This window comes from Taeniopygia guttata, chromosome 1A (assembly GCF_048771995.1).
Source record: "Taeniopygia guttata chromosome 1A, bTaeGut7.mat, whole genome shotgun sequence".
NCBI lineage: Eukaryota > Metazoa > Chordata > Aves > Passeriformes > Estrildidae > Taeniopygia > Taeniopygia guttata.
Genome location: NC_133025.1, coordinates 50,748,599 through 50,773,488, shown reverse-complemented (window position 1 = coordinate 50,773,488; position 24,890 = coordinate 50,748,599). Strand labels below are relative to the sequence as shown.

The following is a 24,890-nucleotide window of genomic DNA, read 5'->3' as shown; positions in this document are numbered from 1 at the left end:
CTGCTGAGTGGAGCAGGCAACAACAGGTACACAGAAATAAATTACTCACTCAGAAAAAGGTCAGCCACACTTCATTTGCCAGAGCAAATTAGTGGTGAGCGTGCAAGCTGTGACACGCAGCAGTGACCACTTTCAGATGATTCGTTTTGAGGCCACCATGAATCTCCCTTCTTGGAAACTCTTGCCCTGAGAGCTTTCAGCCAGCAGCATCTCATCCTGAGGAGGGTTGGAGGGGAAGGAGGCAAGGGCCTTTACTGGCAGGCAAGGCTGGTCAAAAAATGGAAAATTTAGTGAAATCAAAAACATTAGGATTTTTTTTTGCAAAACTTCCTGTTAGTATTGTTTGCTTTCTCACAGAGAAAAGAAAAATGCTGGGATTTCAGAAGGAAAAAAACCCCAAACTTTTTCACTTTCAATGCTTCATTTTCTACCAAATCTAGAAGTGGAAATTGGCAAGGATGGCTTCATGAAAATAGATTGAATGAAGATTCATCTTGGAAGGAATAAAATACGTAATTTCTAAACACATTCAGGGAAAAGTGGGATGATTTTCCACAAATGTTTTGTCATGCTGTGTTGTATGTCTCTCTCAGTTTGCATAGAGGGTCATTCCGTGAGTACCTATCTAGGACACCCTTTGGTAACAACATCCTCTCAGCAGAATTGTCCTGGGACAGCTCAGATAACAGAACAAAACATTTCTTCTTCTAAAAACAGCTCTCAGGCAGTCTCTGGGCACTCTCAATCTGATTATTTAAGTGGAGTTTGAGTACAAGATGTGATTTGGTCATTACAAACTCCCACCCTTAAATAAATTTACATTGGTGTTTCACAGGAATGTTTACTCCTGCTTCCCTGAGTTCCAGAAATTAAACAAATGGGTTTTGCTTAATTAAAAGCACTCTGCAGGGGTGCTTCCTTAGCTGGGAGATGGGAGATGAGGAAAGGAAACAAATGGGGGGAAATGAGATGTATTTCTTCTTCTCTTGGAACTGCAGATCTGTGTCAGGATCTCCCATTCCACAATTTTTTTTAATACATGGGGTTGTTTGGCTTCAGAGTTAAAAATCCATAAAGCAAACAAATTCATTTTAAGTTTCCCATATGGATCTCAAAAAGAACAAGATATTCCTTTGTACTGCAGTGCAGTTGGGAGTCTTCCATTATTTCTTTTTTTTTTCCCCCCACATTTTTCTTTCTCTGCTCTGGCAGGGTGAGATGTGTTTCTGAAGGGTGTTATACCTCTCTCTCCTAAGCAGGACTTTCTGTTCCATGGCAGAGAGCAATCCCAGTTGAGAGGGGTCAGGACATTTAGGGACAAGGGTAATGTACATGCTGTACTCATGGAAGAGTGCTCTCCAGAATCCTGGATCCTGAAGGCGTGGGAGCCCTTACAACTCCATCATTTCCAAGGCAGGTTCATGTGATTCATGCCAGTGGCGCTAAGGTGAATGTAAGGTAAAGAAAGACGTGGTGGTACAAGCCTGAGATCCAACTTTCCTTTGTCTCTTCCAGCAGGCAGTTTTGCACAAGGAAGAGTACAGCATGCAGGGTGAGTCCTAAGTGGTGTTGCCTCAGAAGAACTCTTCTGAAAATCAGTAGTTACAGGAATTCCTGAGCCAGGAGATGCTTCTGGGTGACTGTGTTTAATAACCATCAAAGAAACCAGTTATAGCTACCACAACACCTCATCAAGACATTCCACTGGAGCAATAATGAGCATTTTTTGCCAAGATCCAGAGAGCTCTTAGTGCTGTCATTTTAACTACATTTTTATACTTGACAGTTTTCAAAACACTATAAAATTATACAAGAATGAACTGAATGCTGTTCTGCCTATGTTGGATTGTGAGCTGGAGCTGAATTTGGTGTTTCAGCTTAGCCTCTGTATTGCGAGAGAGATAAATACTCCCAGCACCCTGATGGTGAGCAAAAAATCTTCCCAATCATAAAGGAAATTGAGAAAACAACTCTCAGCTCTGATATTATTTATAAGATGAAAATATTTCCTAGTCTTATGAAATAATGTGCGAAGCTATTTTCATAGAAAACTTTTGCAGAGCATCTCAGTGCTAAATTCTGTGACCAAAAAAAGGTTTCTTGGTGTTTCTGAACTGCTTTTCCTAAATCTAGGTAGTATATAGGATTTTTCACTGATCTTAGACACTTATTTGGCTCCAGAACACATGGCAAGTCACAGTGTTCTGGAGCCAAATGGTGTTCCTAGAGCTACTCCTGGTACTGAGCTTACCCCTTCATATGGAAGCAAAGGTTACTGTGGAGCATTCCCCTTATGAAAACGTTCCTAGAGTGATGGAAGAGGGAAAAGTTTAAACAGCTGTTGAGAAAAGAGGGTTATGCAGGAGTGAAATATTTCACATAATAAGCAAAACTTAAGAAGTAAGCCAAACACCAGGAATAACAAAACAACAGAAAGAAAAGCAGAAATATTTTTAAATACATCAGTACATCTTCATAGAGATGCCCTTTAATCAAACTAGTGCCATTGGATTTGCTCTCTCATCACCATTTAAGGAGCTCCTTGCATTTTCTGTGTATCATTGTGACATTGATCCTGGTGTGTAATGAGTAATTTTGTTTTCTTTTAGTGAAAATTTCCAGCCCCCAGCTTGGTTTCTATAGCCATGTTCTTGTAACCATTCTTGAGAGGGTGCCTGATATTGTTCCACTTATTAATTAATGACACGTGTTGTGACTTTTTCTGATGTAAACATTAGCCAGTCTTTCATTAGGTTTTTAATAAACTTGTCCACCACCACATACATTAAAATGAAGAATTATCAATGACCCCTTTTGCAAGTCATTAACGATGACACGCAATTTGGCTGATGAATCACGAGTTTGCTGTAGATTTAGGCTATGTTTGTGTCCATCTCAGTGGAGTCTGTCCCCTTCTCCATGGTAACTGCTCTGCCTCTGACATCACTAGCCAAAATAGAGCATGGAGGTTATAAAATCCTGAGGGGGTGTGGGTGGGGAAGAGTAGAGACAGAGAGAATGAAAATACAAGTCAGGAAAGGAAACTTCCTTAACACTTCAGTCGCCGGACAGTGCCCCATGCAGGCAAAAGACATCTGAAATCTGAGAAATGGGGATATCAGGATTCCAGAGCTTGAGATTTGAGGAGAGGAGAGGAGAGGAGAGGAGAGGAGAGGAGAGGAGAGGAGAGGAGAGGAGAGGAGAGGAGAGGAGAGGAGAGGAGAGGAGAGGAGAGGAGAGGAGAGGAGAGGAGAGGAGAGGAGAGGAGAGGAGAGGAGAGGAGAGGAGAGGAGAGGAGAGGAGAGGAGAGGAGAGGAGAGGAGAGGAGAGGAGAGGAGAGGAGAGGAGAGGAGAGGAGAGGAGAGGAGAGGAGAGGAGAGGAGAGGAGAGGAGAGGAGAGGAGAGGAGAGGAGAGGAGAGGAGAGGAGAGGAGAGGAGAGGAGAGGAGAGGAGAGGAGAGGAGAGGAGAGGAGAGGAGAGGAGAGGAGAGGAGAGGAGAGGAGAGGAGAGGAGAGGAGAGGAGAGGAGAGGAGAGGAGAGGAGAGGAGAGGAGAGGAGAGGAGAGGAGAGGAGAGGAGAGGAGAGGAGAGGAGAGGAGAGGAGACTTTTTGCATTAAAAGAGACAAATATAACAAAAAAGACCAGCATGGAAATTCAAAACTGGAAGGGAAAAACAACGAACCCAAGGTTTCTCAGCCATTAACATCTCATAGTTCAAAGTACAACGGGGAATTTCCTAGGCCCCAGTTTAGTGTTCTGGAGCCATCAGTACAGCAATTTGGATGCCACTGGAGCACTTGATTGCTTAGAAGGTGTGCTGTGGGGTTGGGGGAGACAGTGGGCATGGGGAAAGGTCAAGAGAATGGGAGGAGGTGTAGGCTGATCTCTGTCCCTTTGGACAGAACTGCTGGTCTTGGGAGGGTTAAATGTTTCCAGGGGAATGGAAACTCAGCTCGAGCCTTGTCAGAGCTCTGACGTGACAACACATATAAAATAAACACCAGTGGAGTGTTAAAATAAAGCATACACACCAGGCCTGTGTAATGTCCATTGCAGGGACCATTTTAGATCGCTTCACAAAGCTATTATCCCTTTTTGACTTGTATTTTTAGCCAGTTTTAAACGTCCTGAGGACTGCTTTATTTAGGAAAAAAAAGAATAATGGAGCCATGTATTTTCTTATTGCAGCCATTCTTTATTTACACTGAAGGTATATGAAACCCTCTTTCTTTGAACAAAACAGGAATGAAACAGCAGGAAACAGTTTTTTTGTTCACAACTCTGAGGCAGCATTTAGTCCCAAAACCTTTTTCTTTATGTTCTGTCATTCCTATGTTTTCCCTTTCTCAGTGCCAACATTTTTTCCCCACTCATAAACCAGCTGTAGCAGAGGTTTTGTTTGTTTTTACTGTAATAAAATGTCTTCTAGGAAATTCAGAAAGCAAGTTGTGCAGTGAACAGCAGAAAGAATGTAATGTGAGTTCCTGTAAATTTGTACCCACTGTCCCTATCTCTATATCCACTCTAGAGCCCAAACAACACAGTGATCATGTGTCTGATCTCCATTTGCAGTTTGGCTTGACTGCATACTGAACAGGAAAAATAACTGTTAAATTTATGCTGTGGCCTCCCCCTCAGCACATTTCCAGCTAGAATATCTTCACTTTGTCATTGGTTTTCATGCAACTTGTAAGACTTTTTTATGTTTGAGGCTTTCACTCTAGAAACTAGGGAGACTGATGGCCAGACTGGGTTGTCACATGTCTTATTTCCTTGGGACAGCGAGATGAAAAACAATAAATAAATCCACTCTCTTTTTTTTTATTATTTCAATAAAATAAATAAAGAAAGAAGCAAACAAATGAGTGAAGCAGAGAGGAAGGGAGGGAGAAGTATGGTGAACAAAGGAAAAACTACATTTTAAGATAATGTGAGAGGGGAAAAGAAGACAAGTAATGAGAAGAAACAGATAAAGACTCAAAAGTAATCTACAGATAATTTAGGTAAAGGAATTTTACGCTGGTTATTTTATAAAATGAATTTAAACTGCCTTGCAAATAAGGTGCAATTAAATCATATTCCTCTATTAAAGACAAACATAAAAGGATAAGAAAATTTAGTTATGCCATCTGCAGAAACAGCTGTCAAATATCAGCTGTTTTTGTTTATTTTGTTGAATCTGAGTTTGGACCATTGAATGTATGCACACCATATATATTAAATTATATTAAGAGGATGGGTGACATGATTTGGTTCTTTGCCATGATGGTTTTAGCCAGGTGCTTAAACATACATGTTCCAAAGTGCTTTTGGCTGCAAGGATGGATATTACACTGTAGCTGAGGTTTGGATTGGTGTCCAGCAGGACCCAGGGCAGTGGCAGGAGGCTGTGGAAGTGAGGCAGGAGGTCCCGGTCTGGGTTCGTAGCTCAGCCCCAGCTCCATGGGCCGCAGGGCCAAGGAACTTCTAATCACCGCTTTGGCCCCTCTTGCCCCTTCGACACGAGGGCCATGGTCATGCAGAGTATCTGCTGCCACATGACTTCAGAACCAAGGCAGGCAGGAACAGTGTGGCCAACCACCCTCCCAGCCTCCTGCCCTAATCCATGCAGTGAGGAGCATCCCTTCCTGCCTCTGTCCCTCACTGTCCTCCCTCTGACATGGTGGCTGGCCCTGTGTCACCCTCTGATGGAAACACCCTGCTTCCTTCATGGTCATGCACCTGTGAGACAACGGCTACACTGGCACTGGCAAGGATGTGCAGAGGTGGTGCAGGTGGTTGCTGGTGGTGCCCACACGGGACAATGTCTTCACTTGCTCCTAAGCCCAGGTGAGAACCAGGCAGAGAGCAGGAAGGGGAATGCAAGCAACCACCATGGGGTGATTCAGATGTGAGCAAGGCAAGCCCAGAGGCACAGACATTAGCTCAGGGGTGATGAAGAAATGTCACCATCCCTTTCCACACCACTGTGTTTCACAGGTGGGCAAATGCTACAAATGCCAAGTGTAGAACTCCTGTCTCATCTTCTCCTCCATCTTGCACTTTCACCACGCTGAGCTGGAACCACTCTGTGGGCTCAGAAAGCTGCACCTAGCAAAGAGTAATGGAGCATACCAGTGCTTTTAAATTAGTGAAAAGGAATGGCACAGGTGACAAGAATCAGCCCAAGAGCCCAGCCCCTGTTTACTCTGCAGCCGGATTCAGCTAAAGGAGCAGAGAGGGTTTATGGGTGCACCTCCAGGAGTGAGCAGGCAGGCTGGCTACCCTTTTAAGGTAGAGATGGAGCTCTTTTTTCTAGACTGATCAGGGAGTTTTGCTGCCCATTTCAGATGAAGGGCAGAGAATGTTTTGCTCTTTGGGTTCAACTTTTCTGTTACTCTTCTGTGTTTCAGATAAAGCATTTTTCAGGATGCTCAATTTTGTGCTGACATGGCTGGTACATTCATTGGTACAGAGCTTCCTGGAGGCCTGAGGAGCTTCATCAGGTCCCCATGTCCCACGAGAGCTCCCAGAGAGGGAGCTTCCAACTGCTGCCTAAATTGTCAGTCTCTTTGTTGTCCTGGGGTAAGTTGCAGCTATGTCAAGTGATGAGTGTAGGTTTTCTTTAGCCATGTGACAATGAATAAGCCCTGCCTGTGTGATTCAGATCGTGCAGATGCTGTGTGATCTGAGCAAGGATGCAGGGGCTGGTGCGTAGGTTGGAAGAACATGGAAGAACCTACAAACTGGTGTCCTCCTTATCAGGCAGGGAGGCTGGTGCTGGTTAAAACACAGTTTGTTTTCTCCAGAAGTGGTTTTCTTGTCATACTGCCTGTGCCCTGAAGTTTGATTAAGGAGATGATTCAGGTTTCACAGTGTTCACATTTGATTTCAGCACTGTGGGCCAGGCGAGAAAGATGGGGTGGGTCCTGACTGAGTCCTACAGGATTCAGATCTAATAAGGAAATGACAAGGAAGGCAGTGAAATTATCTCAACTGTGAAGTTTAGAGATTCCCTGGTGATTTTTGGCAGCTGTACTCAATCATCCCCTGTAGCAACAGACACATTTTGAGCACTGTGTGGAAATGGTGCTGCTGCCTGGCTGTGACGAACACTCCTTGCTATGGAGGGCCAAGAGCTGTTTGGCTGTGGGGAAGGTGCTTTGGGGGGCAGGGGACATCTGCCTGCTATAGGCAGAGGATGTGATACAGCAGGATAGTGTGGCTCCCTGCCATTGGACCCAAGCTGTAACTATTACTGCAGATAATTACAGGTGTTTCAAGTTTGTCAGTGTGCTTTTTCCAGAACTGTGTGTCTTAGCACATTTCAAAAGAAGCAAGCAACCCACAATAAGCATGCTAATTAGCAAGTGGCAGTGATGAGAGACACCAAAGAAATGCTGGAGGAAAAGAAATGCCACAAATGGTTCACAGGGTTGCACATTTCGGCTCTGAGCCAGATTCAGACCCTGCAGTCAGACTCCTGGCTTAGTGGCAGGGCATTTCAAGCCTTTGAAGTCCCATTTCCTGCTGACACCTTTGTGTGGTGAAGATGAGGCCACACTGCAATCCCTGATGTGCAGAATGGGATGCAGATGGGATAGCACAAGTCTCTGCTGTGACAGAGCAGAGCAGTGACAGCCTGCAAGCCCTGGGGTGGGCAGGCACCGGCTGGGGACGTGGCACCCGGGGTATGGCTGTGGCTCTGGCTGCTGCTGCTGCCCTTTGTCACCCTTGCTTTGAGCATCAATGCCCTTGGTCAAGCCAGGTCAGGCACCTGCCCTGCACAGCAGGTCCCAACCTGACTCCTTGGAATGCCAGGATGCTGCTACTACTGGCTGGAGGAAGTGGCACCACACTTCAGAGATGAATCACAGAGTCTTCTCTTTTAAGTTCCTATAAACCACTTAAAATCCATTCTCCTTTGCCTTCTTTTTCTGGGGTCTCTCCCAAGTGATTTCTCAGAATTTCCATGAAAATTAACTCACAGCATAATGGAAACAGAATTAAAAAATACATCCCACCTTTTCTCTTGATGACTGAAGACTGAAGCTTTTTAAAGGTGTCATGATGGATGAGTGAGGAAGATCATTTCCATTTTAATTTCAACTTCAATGGAGTGGGTCACTCACTTCCTTTTCTGAGTGAGGCATTGTGCTGAAAGCTGTTACCTCTAGGCTTGGCTGCATTAAAAGTGCATTACATTAACTTCAAATCTCTTCACGTTACGTTTAAACTCTAGGTGTGCCTACTGGGTGGATTTTCAAAGGCTACTGTTAGCCCAGCAAAGACAATCTGTCTTCGGGAGCTGCCCCTGTTGCCAAAGATGAAAGAAGCTGTACAAAATTCTGTTTAAAATGGTAGAAATCAAGACCATGGCTTGGACTGAGTGAAAGAGGAACCTTCTTAGTGTGTCTTTTCATTGGGATAAATACTGGAGAGGTAGAGGGGATTGTTTGGGTCAAACTGAAGTAGAAAGTTTTACATATGTTTTCCCCAAAATAAAATAGTGAAAACCTGAAAGTAAAGGTGTTTCAGGTCATCCTGAGACCATTTTGCTCAGGCCAACAGAAAACATTGTCTTCTGAATCTTCTGCAATTTTTTTTTTAAATACATAACTGCTAATCAGCTATCAAAATACACTGTTTTGGAATCCGGTGATTGGAATGCTGTTTGAAAATCTGAAGTCAGAAAATCTTTGATGTGATTTAGGCTTTTCCAAAACGGAACATCTCATTTTGCACATGTCTAAGTGACATTGCACGGCATTTTCAAAATTCCTCCTTCTCTTCACAACTTTTTTTTTTTTTTTTTCCCAGCCAAAATTATTTGTTGATTTTGATCCAGTTTTGCAAGTTGTTCCATTTAGTGCTTGTCAAAACATCTTCCAGCTGATCTAGCTGTGCTGGGGTGAGAGGGCAGGAGACAGGGGATGCAGCAAGGGCTGTGTGAGGAAGGAACAGAGGACAGAGGTGGGAATGGTTGAGCAGGGGCACAGCTGCTTCTGGCCACCATCCTTGTTGTAGATGCATAAACTCAGCAAATGGGGTATCACAACCACTCAGGGAACAAGTGGGAGGAAAACCTGAAGTGCAGAAGGCTCCAGGAGAAGAGCTGAGGGGAGAGAGAGAAAGAGTTAATTGAAACAACCAAAATAAACCATTAAAGTATTCTCTGGTGACAGTAAAGCCACACTAATTCATCATAGCCCAGTAAGGAACTGAATGCAGCAAAAGTGATTTAAAGCAGACCCAGAGTCTATGCAGATGGGCATGCAGAGGGTCAAGCTCAGCCAGCTGAGCAACGTGGCTTTGTCTGAAGCCTGGCCCAAACAGGAATGGAGAGAGGGTGAAGTCCAAAACACTGGCTCAAATGTTTTGCCCATTAGACTACCAGCAGACTGTGAGCTCTTAATCTCACTTGCTATAAAGCAGGCTGTGTTGGCATTGCTGTGCCTGTGGTGGCTACAGAAGCCAAGCCCCTCAGTGCCCAGACACACCCTGGAGTGGGAGATGGGAGGCACTGTCTACTCCCTGTGGTTCCATGTGAGCAACACACTGAAAACACGGACCATACCCCTCAAATTCACTTCTGCCCTTAGCTAACACCCTGCTTCTGAGTTCAGACACTGGCTGGGTTTCTTCACAGCCCAGGGCTTGAGCCAGCTCCCTGTGGCCAGGTGGCAGTGCCAGGCCCATGGCACAGACAGAGCTGAACTGTGAAAGAGAGCAGGGGCTGCCTCTGTGGGCAGCAAAGGAAAACTGAGACAGGTGTGCACTAAAATACAAAGATCAGGAAATCTAGGAAAGGGATTCAGGAAACAACATCTTAAAAACTTGCAGTCAGTTTTCCCCTCTTCCCTTTTTCATGGTGCCCTGGTTGCAGAAGTAGAGTGCCAGTGTAGCACTAGAGGAGTGTCACTAAACTGTGTGTTCTACTCCTCTCTAGGTCATTTCTGATGAACTATTGATGATGGATGGTTTGAAAGAGCTGCCCAGTGCACACCTGACACCTCAGGCTACAGACTGAGTGTTAAATGAGATAAGGAAAAAGAGGCAAATTCTGCAAGGTAGGGTGGTGTTTCTTTTTCTTCACAAATAGCCCAGCTGTGATAGTTCCCTCTGGGGGAAGCACCAGTGCAGTTACATGAATCCTAAGGGGATAATCTCTTCTAAAGGGCCATAATGAACTCAAGGACACCACCAGAATAGACAGCTGCAAGCACTAGGACCATCAAGGACTCCCAAAGTACCCCATGACTTACAGGATTACATCATTCCCCTGTGAAACTCCCTGCCCTGAAGGAGGTGCTCAGCATTCCCACCTGAAATGAGTTTACATAATCTCTGGGTTTGGAGGCCTGGAACACTACCACCAGCACTACTCCTCAGTAGATCTAGATGAGGACTAGAAATTTCACAGGGCCATTGCTTTCAACAGGACTGCAACCACTATTTGGTAGGACTGTGGCCACCACCCTGATGAACAGGTGGTACTCTGACTTGGTGAGTTTAAGTCAGTTTTTCTCTGTATTGTTGCATTTATTGTAATCTCTCTAGTAAATTGTTACTCTGACCTGAAATCTCTCAAGGTAATTGAGTGGGGTACATTTCTCCTGCCAGTTTATTTTCAAACCAGAACAAATTGCTATCCATCTCTCTAACGCTGTCCAGGGACAGAAGCATCTTGTGGAGGTACACAGCACTGAGATGTCACAGCAGTTTGAGCCAAGCAGATATTCTGAGCCCATGGGGATCTGTGTTCCTCCTATTATTTACCTCTTGGGCTGGCTTCCATGGTAAACTACTACAGACTTGTTTCTGTTCATGTCTCTGTTTTTCTGTGACATTTAAAGAGCAGAGACATCCATGGGAAGGAGTACTCACCCACAGGACTGGAAGAAGCCCATATATTTTAAATATTCCTCAAGGATACAGAAAATATCTAGGGATAAAGGAAGCCTGGCACATTTGGAGTTTTTTCAAGCTGTGGTGGTGGGAGGTATAACAATAGAGGCTGGTGATTAAAATATGAAACTCAGATTGCCTCACTCTTCCTTGCAGCAGACCAGGTGTCCAATACCTTGTGTGTAGGACACAATACTCTGGCTATTTCCTTCCCCAAAGCCCTCCTGGGGCAGATGGAGCTGAATGTCCTGAGTGTCTTCTGGTCTGTGGTGCCTGGGTGGGAGAGGGGCTGCAGTACCACACTGCCACAGGAAGGACACCAGCCTTCACAGCTGCTGTGTCCCGCTGCAGCCACTTCCCCATCCTCCCTGATATGCTGGATATGTCTGTCATCACATAACTGGATTGCTCTAGCATTGCACAGGAGGATGCTTTAGAGATCTGGGCAAGGAACATAGGGGAATTTTCAGAAAGGAGAGGGAACAAATAGTTCTCATTTCTCCAGAGCTAATTGGAGAGAATTATTGCAAGCTCTTGTTTCTCCTCTACATAGAGGAATAACTGTAGATCATCAGCTAGAGTAAGTCAGCATTGCTACTCACATACACAGCAAGTTGTTCTCATGCTCTCTCCTCTGTCAGTAAACTGAGAGCATCCTTCTCAGTTCAACATGAGCTCAAAATCCTTAAATCCCTGATGTTGCCATTGATCCAGTCACTCTCTCTGGCTTTGGCTGTGTCCTATATACTCTGCCTTTAGTTCCCTGTTTCTCATGGGTGTCTTTTCCTTTTATGAATGCTTTTCCAGTGAAAGCAACAAAACAGGTAGAGAGCTCTTGGGTATGATTCCACAGTAAGGGCCACACCATGTTCAAGTCTTTGCTCTAAGGTCCTCAGGCCATGAAAATGGGGTTAATAAAATAAGCATCTAAGCTCACCTATCTTTTAACCCATGAAAATTATTTCCTTGTAAAAATATCAACTAGTACCATATGAAGTCCAGTACTAGGGAATGTCAGAGAGTCTCAACACCTTCATGCAGTTTCCACCACAGCCTACAAGTATTTGTGGTTCTGTCCTGCCTGAGTGGTGCAGGCAGAGGGAGGAGGCTCCCTCAAGCAGCAGCTGGAATGAGGAGTCAGGCTGTGCAGAGGCTGGTTTTGTACAAGGCTTATTTCTGAAGCAGAAGGAAGCAGCTCTTGGCTTAGGGTGACCATAGAACAAAGTTGCCTCAGTAGGATAAGGGGACAGTATAGGCCACGGCCTGACCAACAATTGCTTGGAAATGTAGACTCGACGAAGGATTAGATAGCACTGTGTTCTGTATTTACAGGCAGGGAAAAAAATGCTGACAGAAACATGTTAAAATGAAATATATAAGCAATGTATTTTTAATCAAAGTCTAAAGATCTGGTGAAACATGTATAAAGGTTTTCATTCTAACAAAAGAGAGCTGCACTCTAGGTTAGCTGATTCTTTGTCTAATCCCTTTGTTTAAATTCACAAAAGCACTTTGTGTCATGGCAGCAGCTGCAGGCACGTAAGACCAGCACTGCCATGGATCCAGGGTATCACTTTCAGTAAAGGAGAACAGTCACAATCCCCAGCAGCATCTCATGGTTACTCTGACACACATTGGACTCCTTGGGTTGCAAATTTGACTCACTAATTTGGAGGAAAATCAGTTCAACCACAAAATAAAAATGGTTAGTCTGTACCAAGGTACTGAGTTGATCTGAGCTCTAGCATGGGAAGAACAAGGACTTGTGAACGGGCTGGTTTGGTTCAGAAGAGGATGAGGTGAGGGCACTATAAAGATCACAGGGATCTCTGGAACACAAATTTTAGGGGGAAGATGAGTGATCAGAGGGCATATTGTACAAGAGGTTTGATTGCAGTCAACATCTCTATCCAGGATTCTCATGTATATGAAGGATATATGTTTAAGGCCCCCTTCCCATCTCCACACAAGGCTTCTGCTCTAGTTCACATTCCTTCTACCTCAGCATATGGTACGTGGCTTTGAGTTATTCTGCCTAACTTGGCTGTATCCCTTCCACGTGTACCCTTGACCATCCTGGGATATTTTTGCTGCCATCAGTGAATATTAAACCCCATTTTCAATGTCAGACTGAAGGGATTTTTCTGTCAGACACAGACTTATTACTTCTTGTTGGCATGGTGCTTTCCATTCCTCTTACCTGGGCTTCTGCTTGACACTCTCACTTTACTCAGGCTAACAAAGAAACGGCTCCACTGACATATTGTGTAGAGCCATCAGACCTAAACTTCCCAAACAGAATGTCCTTAAGGTGGTTTCACAAGCTTTTAGAATCGAGGGACCAACTTTACTTTCTGGAAGGACTCCAAGCACAACTTATGCTCTGTCTCCGCGGAGGTTTTAATTCACAAGCCAGTAACAAGTAATCCATTAGAAATAAATCTACTAAATCAGTCAATTCCATCTACATATATATTTCCCAACACCTACATCAGAAGAATGCTGAGAGAGTAAGATAGGAAACAAGGGGTATTGCAGACATTTTCCTGGTCACAATCTGAGGTAGCTCAACAAACTTCTGATGATACCATTCTTCAGGGGAGGTTTCTCTCCTTTGATCTGATGCCATGGGTAGTCAAGATGCAAGAGGTATGGAAGGAGCAATGTTGGGGCAGTGCTGTGCTCCCCTTGGCATGACTTTTGCTTTTTTGGTATCCCTGGAGCTCCAGGCTTTGTGGCTTTTTTTAACCTTATCCCTCTTCCAAACCCTAATTGCAGCCTTTGGCTGAGACTCATGTGGCCATCACCACAGACTGTCCAGATGAGAAAGCTGTGTGACAGCTACCATTTCCCCTCCCTTCCTTCCTGATGGGACTAGGGCTCATTTGACCCCTTCAGGACACTGGTTTAGAGAGAAAAACCTCTTGAGATTTTTTTTTTTCTTTTACCTAACCCTGTTATCTGATTTACTGCAGGTACAGAAAATCATCAGTATCAGGGTGAGGGAGGGAATTAGGGGACCTGGCTGTGGACATAGTGCAGGACAAACCTGCCAGAGACAAAATGGCCATTGGATTTGGAAACACTTCAGACATTTCAGACCATACTGGTCCAGCAGGTGGGGAATGCTTGCCAGGATGTTGATGCTGTCTAGATGCTGAACTGCTGGTATCTTCTGCTCACGTAAAACTGCTGGGCTTTGCTGACATATTTCTTCCTTCACTATAGATATTTGCTAAAACTGGTCATATTTAAGCTGAAGGTTTTTTTGGTTGTGGGGTTTTTTTTTTGTTTGTTTGTTTGTTTTTAATAGTAATCAAACCCTCAACAATGCAGAGAGTACAGGTTTAAGAGGATCCTTACAAAAGAGACTGAATTTAGGGAGTGCTAATACTTTCCCCTGCCACCCACTCATTCAAACACAGCCTTGGTCCTTAGTAACTGGAAGTGGTTCCTGCTTGATGGATTTTTTCATTGAGTAATATAAATAGAGGTGAAATGGAGAGGATCCTTGACACAATGTCCAGATGCCAACATCACAGCCCCCCAGTATCATTTTCAATGGAATTGAATGGTTCAAATGTATTATGAACAGCACCTTTCTCACTTGGTCTAAGCACTTTCCTCCATGGTCCTCTCCTGGTGCTGAATAGCTTGCCTTCCCACTGTCACAGCTGTAGCTTTTTTGTGGGTAAGTGGAAGACTTCACTCTTGTGGGCTGCCAATTAGGTGGCTTTCAGTACCAGCTAGTCAGAGGGATGATTAAGTGCAGCCTTTTGTCCTGTCCTTTGCAAAAGGAGCTATCATCCATTTCAGAGGAGAATGAAGACTTATCCCACCTCCTACAGTCCAAAAGATGAACAGAATAATTTTCAAAATGTTAAAATATATATATTGTTTTACCACAATTCTCATTTCCCATTTAAAGAGACAGCTTACTCTTTTTTTTTTTTTTTTTTTTTTTTTTTTTTTAATAAACCCTGTCATTTTATTTCAGTGTTTTGGCTGTCCCCTGGACTCCTGTTTACAGTGTTAGTGCAAGCTAGTGACCAGTTTTAGCCTAGCTCCTACAAAGGAGATTGTTTCTTTTCCTGCTGCTTGGCATAACTCTACCATTTTCTTTCCTCAGCAATGTGATATCTTTGATAGGAGACTGACATTCAGGTATCAAAATACCTTCTAAATTCTGATCAGACAGAATCAGACAAACCAGGTTACTCATAATTTATGGTCATTTGCAAGTACCTTCTCAAAGAGCAGGTGTCAGACTCCTCATGTCCTGGTCATAGTCCAGTCTGACTAACTGCAGTTTGGGATGGAATTTTTTAAATTATTATTTACATTATTTTTAATTTTTTGACTCTGGAGAGCCTTAAAGCTCTCTCTGGACTGTTACACAGATGTCACATTTCATACCAGATGTGACTTTCCTAAAGTAAATCCTGCTGTGTATAGAGAGGACTAATGCAGAGCCTTTGAAGTCAGTCGCAAAACCTGCTGTTGACTCTGGATCACATATCTATGGGCTGTAAAGATATTTGCAAGTTCTGTGGGATAAGAAGACCACATAGAGAACATCCCTGCAGGCCAGTACAAGTGTCTGTGATTCATTTGAGATGGAAATCAGGCTGCAGTCTTCAATGGGAGATATATTTCAGAAGAAAAATGTATAGTAAACATATTTTTCCATACTCAGAAGTTTTTTGAAGGGTAAATATTCTTCTATTCCTGCATTGATATGAGTCTACTACGGGATGGGTCTCTCTCTTCAGTTTCAACAATGGCAAAAAATACACAGCAAAGTGCTGAATGACAACCAACCTCCCCCAAGGACAAGTCTCAACTCAGTTGGTCTATCCCTGAAAAAAATCCTCAGTTTCATGGAAACATTAAAAAAAAAAAACAAACAAAAAAACACCCAACACCTTATTTGGAAAGTTCCTGACCAGGAATTTTGTTACAGAGAATTCTAAGCACAGGTTGATACTGAGAAGGAGACTGGGAGGTATTTGGCTCCTGCCAGGCATTGTTTCCTAGTTTGATTAAGCTCTTAATCTTGTGTTTCCTCTGTGAGTATCAAGCTCCAGAAGACTGCCTTATTCAGATGCCTAAAGGGAAATAAGATTCAACTTCAAACAAACAACAATCACTGCTCCATTTTTGATCATAATCTGGAGGGAAATATATCATGAAGCATCGTGGCTCAATACCTCAAAAAATCAAGTTTGGGAGTCAGAATTTAAGAATCTGTCAAAGCTAATCACTTCAAATAATGCTGCAATAGAAGATTGGACTCACCACAAGAAGCATTTGCAGCAGGAGATAAAAAGATTACATGCTGAATGGTCTGATGTGAATAGGAAAGATGCTATTCTTAAAGCCCTGAGCTCCCATGATGCAGTATTACAGCTTTGGACTGAAATGGTAAAGCCAAACTAGAACTGTGCACTGATAACGTCAGAGCAATCAGCCTCTGGGATGAGAGCAGAATTCCTACTTCCAAAACAATTTTTTTTGTTGAATTGCAATTATTAGTATTTAAACCAGCAGCGATTAGTCACTGAATCCTAGAGCCATTGTGCTGGGCTTTATTCTAGCTTTATAGTGAAGGGCTGGTGCACCAAGCACTATAAAATGTGAACAGACAAAACAGAAATATGGATGGAGGGGATACAGGGAAGGAATGACCTGCTGAATGCTTAATATCAAATAAGCAGCACAGCCAAAAATACAACACAGGGTTGTAATCTGCTGCCTGCTTCAGCCAAAACTGCCCAAAGCTGCCTTCCCTGAGAATTCACTTTATACAAAAAGAATTTCATCTCAATGAGACTTTATCCTGGTGGGAACAAGGAAGCAAATGACAGCAGCTGTGATAAGGTAAATTTCATGGGTTAATCACATGTTCTGCATTCACCTCTGAAATTAAAAGCCTTTGGAATAAAGCCTTTGGAAAGAGACATTCCTAAGGGAACAGGAAGTGGGTCCAGGTTTTCTAAGGATACATGTGAGTACCTTTCCAGGGAATTAGAAAAAAACTGTTCAGACATCTAAAGCACAGTGGGCATCAGCTGCAGTGAAACTCGGGCTGGCAGGCTGCATTCAACCCTAGTCAAGCCATGTTCAGGAAAGGTGAATCCAGCCGGCAGAGAAAGGATTTTCCTGGGGAGTTTAAGGAGATGCTGTCATACAAGGAGAGAGCACAACAGCCTATCTCTTGAGTCTGGCTTCAGCAAAACACAGCAGGAGGAAAATACCAGGTTGGGAGAGCAGCTGTTCCAGACACAGGACAACATTGAAAAGTAGTAAATGAGCAGAAGTTTTCCACAAATACATTTGACCTTTGAGCAACCTCTTCTGAGAGAACTAGTGAGGCAAAAAACTAGCAATGCTTTTAAAGTGGAGTTTGTGAACTGGGTATTGCAATGCACTTTGCTATGGAAAAGGGAATCGAGTTAATTGGTCCTCCCAGGCCTTTGCTCTAAGAAGATGCTTCTACCTTTCAATAAGATACTTTTCTAGAAAAAAAGCAATGGATTTTTTAAAAAGCTCTGTGTTCCACAGAAATCTTGTAAAGTCTCTTTGCTATTGCAACATTGTGGCCTATTTTATACAGGTGGGAATATCTGATAACTTCTTGAAGAGGCTCTTATTGAGTCATTTATTCGTCACTATTTTTCATTTCACTATTTAACATTTTTTAGAATTATACTTCTAAAACCTGAATCCTTTTGGCCAAAAAACTCCAAGTTCCCCTAAAATTCAGGAAACTGGAAGAACAAAGCTCCCCACCTAAAAAGCAAACCAGTGAACTGCAGTTATCCTAAAGTTTGTAACAGATATATTTACAGCCATCTTTTGACCCACACATCTCAAGATGACTCATTTTTGAGAAAGTTTAAAGCCTACCTTTAAAGGATGTCTTCACTATTGCATACACCCATATCTGTTGCCTCTGGGGAAAAAATTAATTATAATACATTGCGTTGGTATTGATATATTAATCACACATATGTGATTATTATTCTTGATAATGCAGCTTAACAATATAATGCAGCATTAAGGTAGAGGTCTGATTACATGTCATTCATCAAGGGTTGAGCCACTATATTTAGATGCTGACTAATTTGGGAGAGCACTTATCCATCTTCCTGAGGAATTTCCGCAGCTCCTGTTCCTGTGGGATCTGAAGACTTCACACCAGCTGGGCTTTTCACTCCCAGGGTTTCTGCAAGACTGGAACATGCTGACCTCCCCATTCCACATCTGCCTCCTAAGGCTCCCTTCCTCTGCTTGCCACAGAGTCTTGCAGGTATCAACACTTCTCCTGCTCTGCCAGGGGTGGCAAGGACCTGGTGTCGCCTGGACAGGGGTGAACTGAAGGACGTGTGCCAGGAAAACTGCATCTGGTGTCTGTGGTGCAGCACCACCCAGATGTACACTCGCACCTAAAAGACAGCTTTGACTTAACTGAACCCGAGTCTTAGTCAAAATATGGGCACTTTATTTTTTCATATGGTGTATGTAGGAATAGAAGAGTAGGGAGTTCTTGAATTAGGTGTAAATGCTCCCCTTCAAGTTCCCCTTAAGGATGTCCCAGTGCATTTCCAGTACAGGGCACTGTGTTTATCTGTAAGGTATTTCTAAGGAAGCATACTTACCTAGGAGACACAGGCTCCCCACATCTGCAGTGCTGCTGAGGCACATTTGCTGGGAGCTAGAAGAAAATGTTGCTCACATCTAAGATGAGGAGCCATGGTTACAAAGTCCACAGGGACAGCAGAAATCAGCTCAGCAGTGATTTTCCCACATTGAAAAGATCCATGTCCTGGACAGACCCAGGGATTTGTAGCCAAAGCCTTTTTAGGAGCTTGTGAAACTGAGCATGCCGACAGACCCACCAGTGGCAAAAGCTGGAGGAGGCATCAAAGGCCTGACAGAGAGGCTGGCAAGGAGAAGCTGCAAGAGTGAAGCTGGACCAAGTGAGCCAAGAATCACCCATCATCCAGCCCAGAGCTACAGCAACATGAAAAGACAAGGCAATCAATCTTTCTAACTTACTTGGCTACATGATCAAGGAACATTAAGCACTGCCTCACAAGGCTGCTGTACTTGGAAAGGTATTTCAGGTCCACTGTGTACTGAACCAGAGTGTCCTGAGCAAGGCTGGGTGGGAGGTTACTGGTTGATTCTTACAGAGACAGCAAACTCCTCGGCACAGGAAGAAAGGACCACCCATACAGATTGCACACGTGAGCTATGCAAATCTCTCACTCCTTTGAGCAGACCCCGGGATCCAGGCAGTGAAGCACATTTGAATGTCTCTGGCAAGAGCACGATCCCACAGAGTACAAAGACAGCATGGTGCACACAAGGTTAGAGATAGCTGAGCCAGAGGACATGGGAACTCAATCTCATTTCAGCACAGGGACCTGTCTATCCCTACTTTGTAACAGGTGGACAAACAAATAACAGGATCGTATTTGATTGCCCCCCTCAGAAATGTCAAGTCATCATTGCAAGGGCAGCTGGCTGAAATGAATGTGTTTTTAAAATCATTGCATTTAGCTGTGACTAAAGCTACCAAATAAGAAAGTTTAATCTATTATTGTTATTCATGGGTTTGAGGGTTTTGTGGGTTTTTTTTTTTTCTTTTCCTTTTAATTTTTTCTTTTAAATTGTTTTCTGGAAAAAAGTAGTTTTTCTCTCCACCTTGCTACTTGACAGTCTGATTTGCAACTAGTTATACCCTGAAGAATACATAAGTTATTTCTATTTGCAAATCAAGAGAACAACTTGGCCACATGCTTAAACATCTTAGTATAGTAGAACAACCATTCACTGTTTTTTGAATAGTTACATTTTAAAACTTTTTAATCTATATAAATATCATTAGGAAACAGCTTAGAGTCCAGAAAACTAGCACTTAAATTGAAATTATAAGCTAAGTCAAACAACATTACATGTGCTGGACAGAAGTCACTTATCAAAATACTTTACATAAACCACATGGTTTTTTACCCAAAGAAAATATGCTAATGGAAGTTATTTTCCTTTTGGTGTTCATCAGGTCTGTAGAACTAGTAGATATCAGCCTAAATTTGATGAGAACAGACTTCCCCTTTTCATTGCCTATTCTGCTTCTTAGCTTTGAGTGGGTTAACTGTTGGACTGATGTAAACTGGAAACAAAAGCAGGGAAAATGTTATTCAGCTGCAAAAGGGATCTCAGTTGTCAAAGAGATCCGCCACTTCAGTAAACTCTCACTCTTGGAAAATAGCTGGTTCAGCCAGTTTTTTAAATTTATAGCAATTAATCTCTCATGACAACTGTTAATTTTAAACCTTGGTCCTTCACCTTATGCTCCAGAGGAAAAAATGTGGACCCTTAAGGCTAAGAGAAGCCTCCACAGCCTGTCCATCTGTGTCTCCCTGCTCCCCCCAGTCTCTGAAGGCAGCTGGAGAGGGTAAAGCCAGGCATAGCAGGCACCTCTTGTGTGGGGAGAGGGAAGGGGGAAAAGGCAGGAGATGCTACAGGCAGATGCTATAGGAGAGGAGGAGATGGCTGTCCAGGTGGCCCACTGTGAGTTAGATGTTTAAGTAACTAATTGGAGAATTAGGGTTTGCAATTGATTTCCTTGTGGATCCTTGTGGACTAAGACAGTGCCTCAACCAGCCAATATGCATCTGAAAAGGGGGAGTTATGGCTACATCCCATCTTTCCCAGGTGCTTTGCTGACTGAGTTCCTGGGTAAATACTGCAAAAGATCAAGGTGCTTGAATACCACTGCAAGAAGCAGACGGAGACTGACTGTCTTTTAAGGCATGTACACAGCCATGGCTTATTTTTCTTCAGGAAGCAACTTATGTTCTTCCCATATGGGTGTTTTCAAATGCAGCTCCAAAATAACAACCTCCAGTTTGTTGGGAGTGAGAGTACAGAAGAATGAGCAAGGCTGTAAACAGCCAAATTCTCCAGAGAAATAAGTAGCAGTGAGGAGTTCCTAATCAAAGGCTATTTCATGCCTTTATAAGCATTATTAAACTCCTAAAGGGGCAAGCTAGACTTGGAAATTCCCCATCTAAGAAATCTGCTCCAGAAGGTCTTGGATGGAAGTTATGTGTCACTTCACCATCAAGTCTCAGATCCCAGGGGAGCGCTGATTAGCAGTGCTGAGGACATCATCTCAAAACCAGTTCCCATAGATTTGGAAGGTGCCTGAACCTCCTGTGATTGCTGGGCAGAGTGCCCAGGGATTACTCCAAGGCTCACACCAGACAGTCAGCACTCTGGGCCAGAGAAAAACACCCCTGGCAGAAGATGTAAGCAGTCAGTGCCTGGGGGTATAATACTGAAGCACTGTGTAGGGCTGAGAAAGTCAAGTCTGCTGAGGACTCCACTGTTCTGCCTGAAGGGTGCAGCTAAATGTCCATAGCAGAACACACAGCTTTTGCCTCAGTAGCAGCTGGTTTATCTGTTCCAACAGAGGCTAGGAGTAAACTAACATACATGTAGTGTGGATGTTCCCATGACCACACTCTGCAATGAGAGGGCTGACCCAGAGAATCACATCAGCCCTGCCCTGCTGCTGGGGTGTAGGACAGACAGAGTATATGGCCAAAGCAGCAGGATATTCCCCCCACCCAAGTATTGCCTTCTCTTGAGCTGCCTCTTAATATTAGAATTATTTTTCTCCCACAGCCTCTGCTGCTGGCTGGGGTGCTGTCAGGGAGGGGGCTCAGTCTGTTCCCAGCACAGCATCAGTATTAGCACTTACACCAGCACAGACTGGCTGGGGGTGTCCACCACCTAGGTCATAACTGCAGCACAATGTTGCCTCAGCCCATGATTTCCCTGTTCTTCTCCCAGGTAGGCCGTGTGCTAAAAATCTGGCACAAAGCTGGTGTGCTGCAGTGTTTGGGAGATGTCAGGGCACACCTTCCCCCACACGCATGCGCAGCTTTCTGAACGACACCACTACTGAACAGAGATGTTCCATCCACCGGCCTCTCATATTTGTTTTCATCTGTCAAAAACCAAATCCAAGTGTGAAGGCTTGCAGGACAGTCCTAGAGTCCAGATCCAGGTTTCAAATAGAAGGAGTAAAAGTCTCAGATATTTATATTAACATGTATAATTTTTTACATGTTGAAAACATGTTAAAGACAGAATTATCATCTATGTAGCAGATTTCTACCATATCTTTAATATTTAACTCTGCATCCATGTTCATGTTTAGACTGGCTAATATGCTACAGAGATACTAAATTTCGGACCCGGTGTAAAAAACATGGCATCAGTAAAATGCCATATTTCAGTTAAAAAGGAAAGTCTTGAAAAAATTGTTCAATCTACCGGTAATGAATACAGGAGAAATTGCACCAAGCTGGCTTTACCAGTAAGGAGAGATGGAAACTGGAGAGAACTGGCTGGCCCTCATGTCCCATTTAGGACTGGGCTCTTAGTGGCAGTTTTGAATCATCTCTAAATTCTTCCTGAGTAAGTGGAAAAGGCATCCTCCAGAACTGACTCCAACCAGTGTATCCGGTGGTTCCAGATATCCATGATATATCTCTCCCCACTCATTTTTTTTATTAAATCTTCCTTTTTAATGTATTACTGAGTATGCTGATGCAGAGATGCAGACTCTGACAACAGTGCCAGGCTGTAATTTAATGCTTAGACTATGGATATGGTTTATCCCAAAGGAAACCACAGCAGTCTTTCACCACTGAGCAGCTAATTACCCATAATGTGCTGAGATGCTTTGCAGTTACAGATGGGAGCAGAACTGGCTCCTAGAAGTAAACTAAGTCCTGCATCCTCGCTCTAACAGTAAATAGACAACCTCTCAGTCTCTTGTGGCTAAGGTCTAGTGTAAACTGTGACTTACAAGATTGAATATCTTTTCCAGAGTGGATTTACAGCTCTGACATTACCCTCTTCTTTTAGTTCAGATGGGGATTTGCAGCTGTGTAAATGAAATGAGAATTGCATCCATATCTTTGCCAAGAAAATGTGCTAAATATACAAATAGGCTGCAATGAATATGATTTAATCCTCAAAGCAGACATATTTTGAAGGATTTGATTATTTTCCCTTCCAGAAGTCAAGCTCTTGCTGTGAGCCTGTATCTATAGAAAAATACTGTTTGTGGGGACCCCTGGTTCTTCCTCTGGCTTAGGGAATAACTTGACCAGAACAGCTCTGCAGCCTCTGTCTCAAGACCCTTTTAAAGAATGGGGAAAGCTGGATGATATGAGAGGAGGAAATAAAAATCCCTTCGGTGGGCAGCAGGGTGTGAAGGGCTGTTGCTGTTTTGGAAGAAGACTCCTAATCAAATCTTTGCAAGCCAGTATTTCTCAGCTGAATCACACAGAGGGAGGCTTAGGACAAGGTGTCTCTTGCCCAGCCTGGGTTAGCTCTGTGACAAGGACGCCTGTTTCTCTGTGCCGTGGCATTTCACTTTCAAGAAGCCAGAGAGGCCAAGGCTCATTCATCCATGTGCCGGTGGCCTTTCCAGAGTCACGTTGAAGCTCGGCTTGGGGCCATTCTGGCAGCATTGCTGGCTTGTGTTAAATCTGCCTGTTTGTTAAGGTAATGTCCCCTTAGCTCCCCGTGTGCTGAGAGTTTCCTATGAGTGTGCAGACAGGTGTGTGTGTGCAGGTGCAGTGCAGCAAGACTGTGAGGAGAGAAGCAGGGAATGTCATATCCGCCTGTTCTATCCCTACGTGGCTGTAACTCAGTCTGGGGAGGTGGGATGAGCAGGCAGATGAGGACACTCCTACCAAAGCAAATGGGAGCCCCAGCCCACCCAGGACATGCAGGGGAGTTTGTGCCACGCCTGTGTTTGCACTGGGACTGCTCCACACCAGGTGTATGGTTTAATGGGAGGCACCTACCTTCCCTGGCAGAAGGCTGGGGCTGGGAGGACTAGGATGCAAAGTTGTGGGGAACCAATCATTTATCATGAGCTGCCCAGCCTTTGGCATGAGCAGTGGGTCCAGCTGGAGACAGCAAATCTCTATTGCTTAAAGAGAAAAAAGGCAGCAAGAAAAGAGGTTAATGCTGCTTACCCTTGATAAAGCTTTTAGCTGCAAAATGTCACACTCTTCAAAACCCAATCAGCCAGTCATGCCTTAGGCTTTAGCAGCTGTAACTCTAATTGGACCAAGAAAATTAGTTGATCTGCAGCTGAAAACACAAAACACAGAAAAAAACCCCACAAACAATAACAACAACAAAACCCTCCACAAAGCACATGCTAATCGAGTTAACATGTTGAGAGGGTCTATATGACATGAGTGTTCACTTCATTGCCAGTGTGGCCTTTACAGCCCCCTCCAGATGACAAAGCCCTCTCTGAACTCTGCCTCCAAAGTGCCTGAGCTCCTAAGATGCAGCAACCATACCAAATTGCCCCATAAAGAAATGCAGTTTTAATTGCTGGTATCAGTCAGCCTTGGAGCAGTGGAACAAGCAGCTCACCCAGATGATTAGCATTCCTGCTGCTGGAAGAGAAGGAGTCCAGCCTCCTGGAGGGATGCAAATGTTGACTGACACCTTCCCACACTCATTGTGCTGTTGTCTCCTTCCTGGGAAGAAGGGCATGCTCTCCTCTGTCCATGGCTGACAGCACCTCTCTGTTTCCTGCAATATGAATCCAGTGGCACTACCAAGAATAACTCCAGATCTCAAGGCAGGGAGGGAGCTGCCGAGGATCTGAGTGTGGAAGCAAAGAAAATTATTACAGGAGCCAGTCAGATGGCAGTTTCCCATTTTAAGCTGTGCATTCCATATTTATTTATGTTCACTGCCTTCAAGCAATCTTCATAATGGCAGACTAGACCTGGATTTCTGATTGTGAGAGTTCCCTGTCCTGCTGTGTCCTGAAAGGCTGAAATGTGTTGCAGCCTGCCCTGGAGGACTCCTGGGACTCTTGTTTGTGAAAGGCAGGGCTGTGCTTGGGTTGTTTAGGGGTAAGAAAGTTTGATGTTTATTGT

General features: G+C 43.8%; 1 long non-coding RNA gene across 1 annotated transcript; it reads right to left on the bottom strand.

The window, feature by feature from the left end:
- Positions 1–4,174: 4,174 nt before the first annotated feature.
- LOC115493377 (uncharacterized) lies at positions 4,175–24,640 on the bottom strand. Its single transcript, XR_005978968.2, has 3 exons — positions 24,376–24,640; positions 23,790–23,917; positions 4,175–9,094 (listed from the first exon to the last, which is right to left on the bottom strand). It is a non-coding gene; the product is annotated as an uncharacterized lncRNA (long non-coding RNA).
- Between the last annotated feature and the right edge of the window lie 250 nt (positions 24,641–24,890).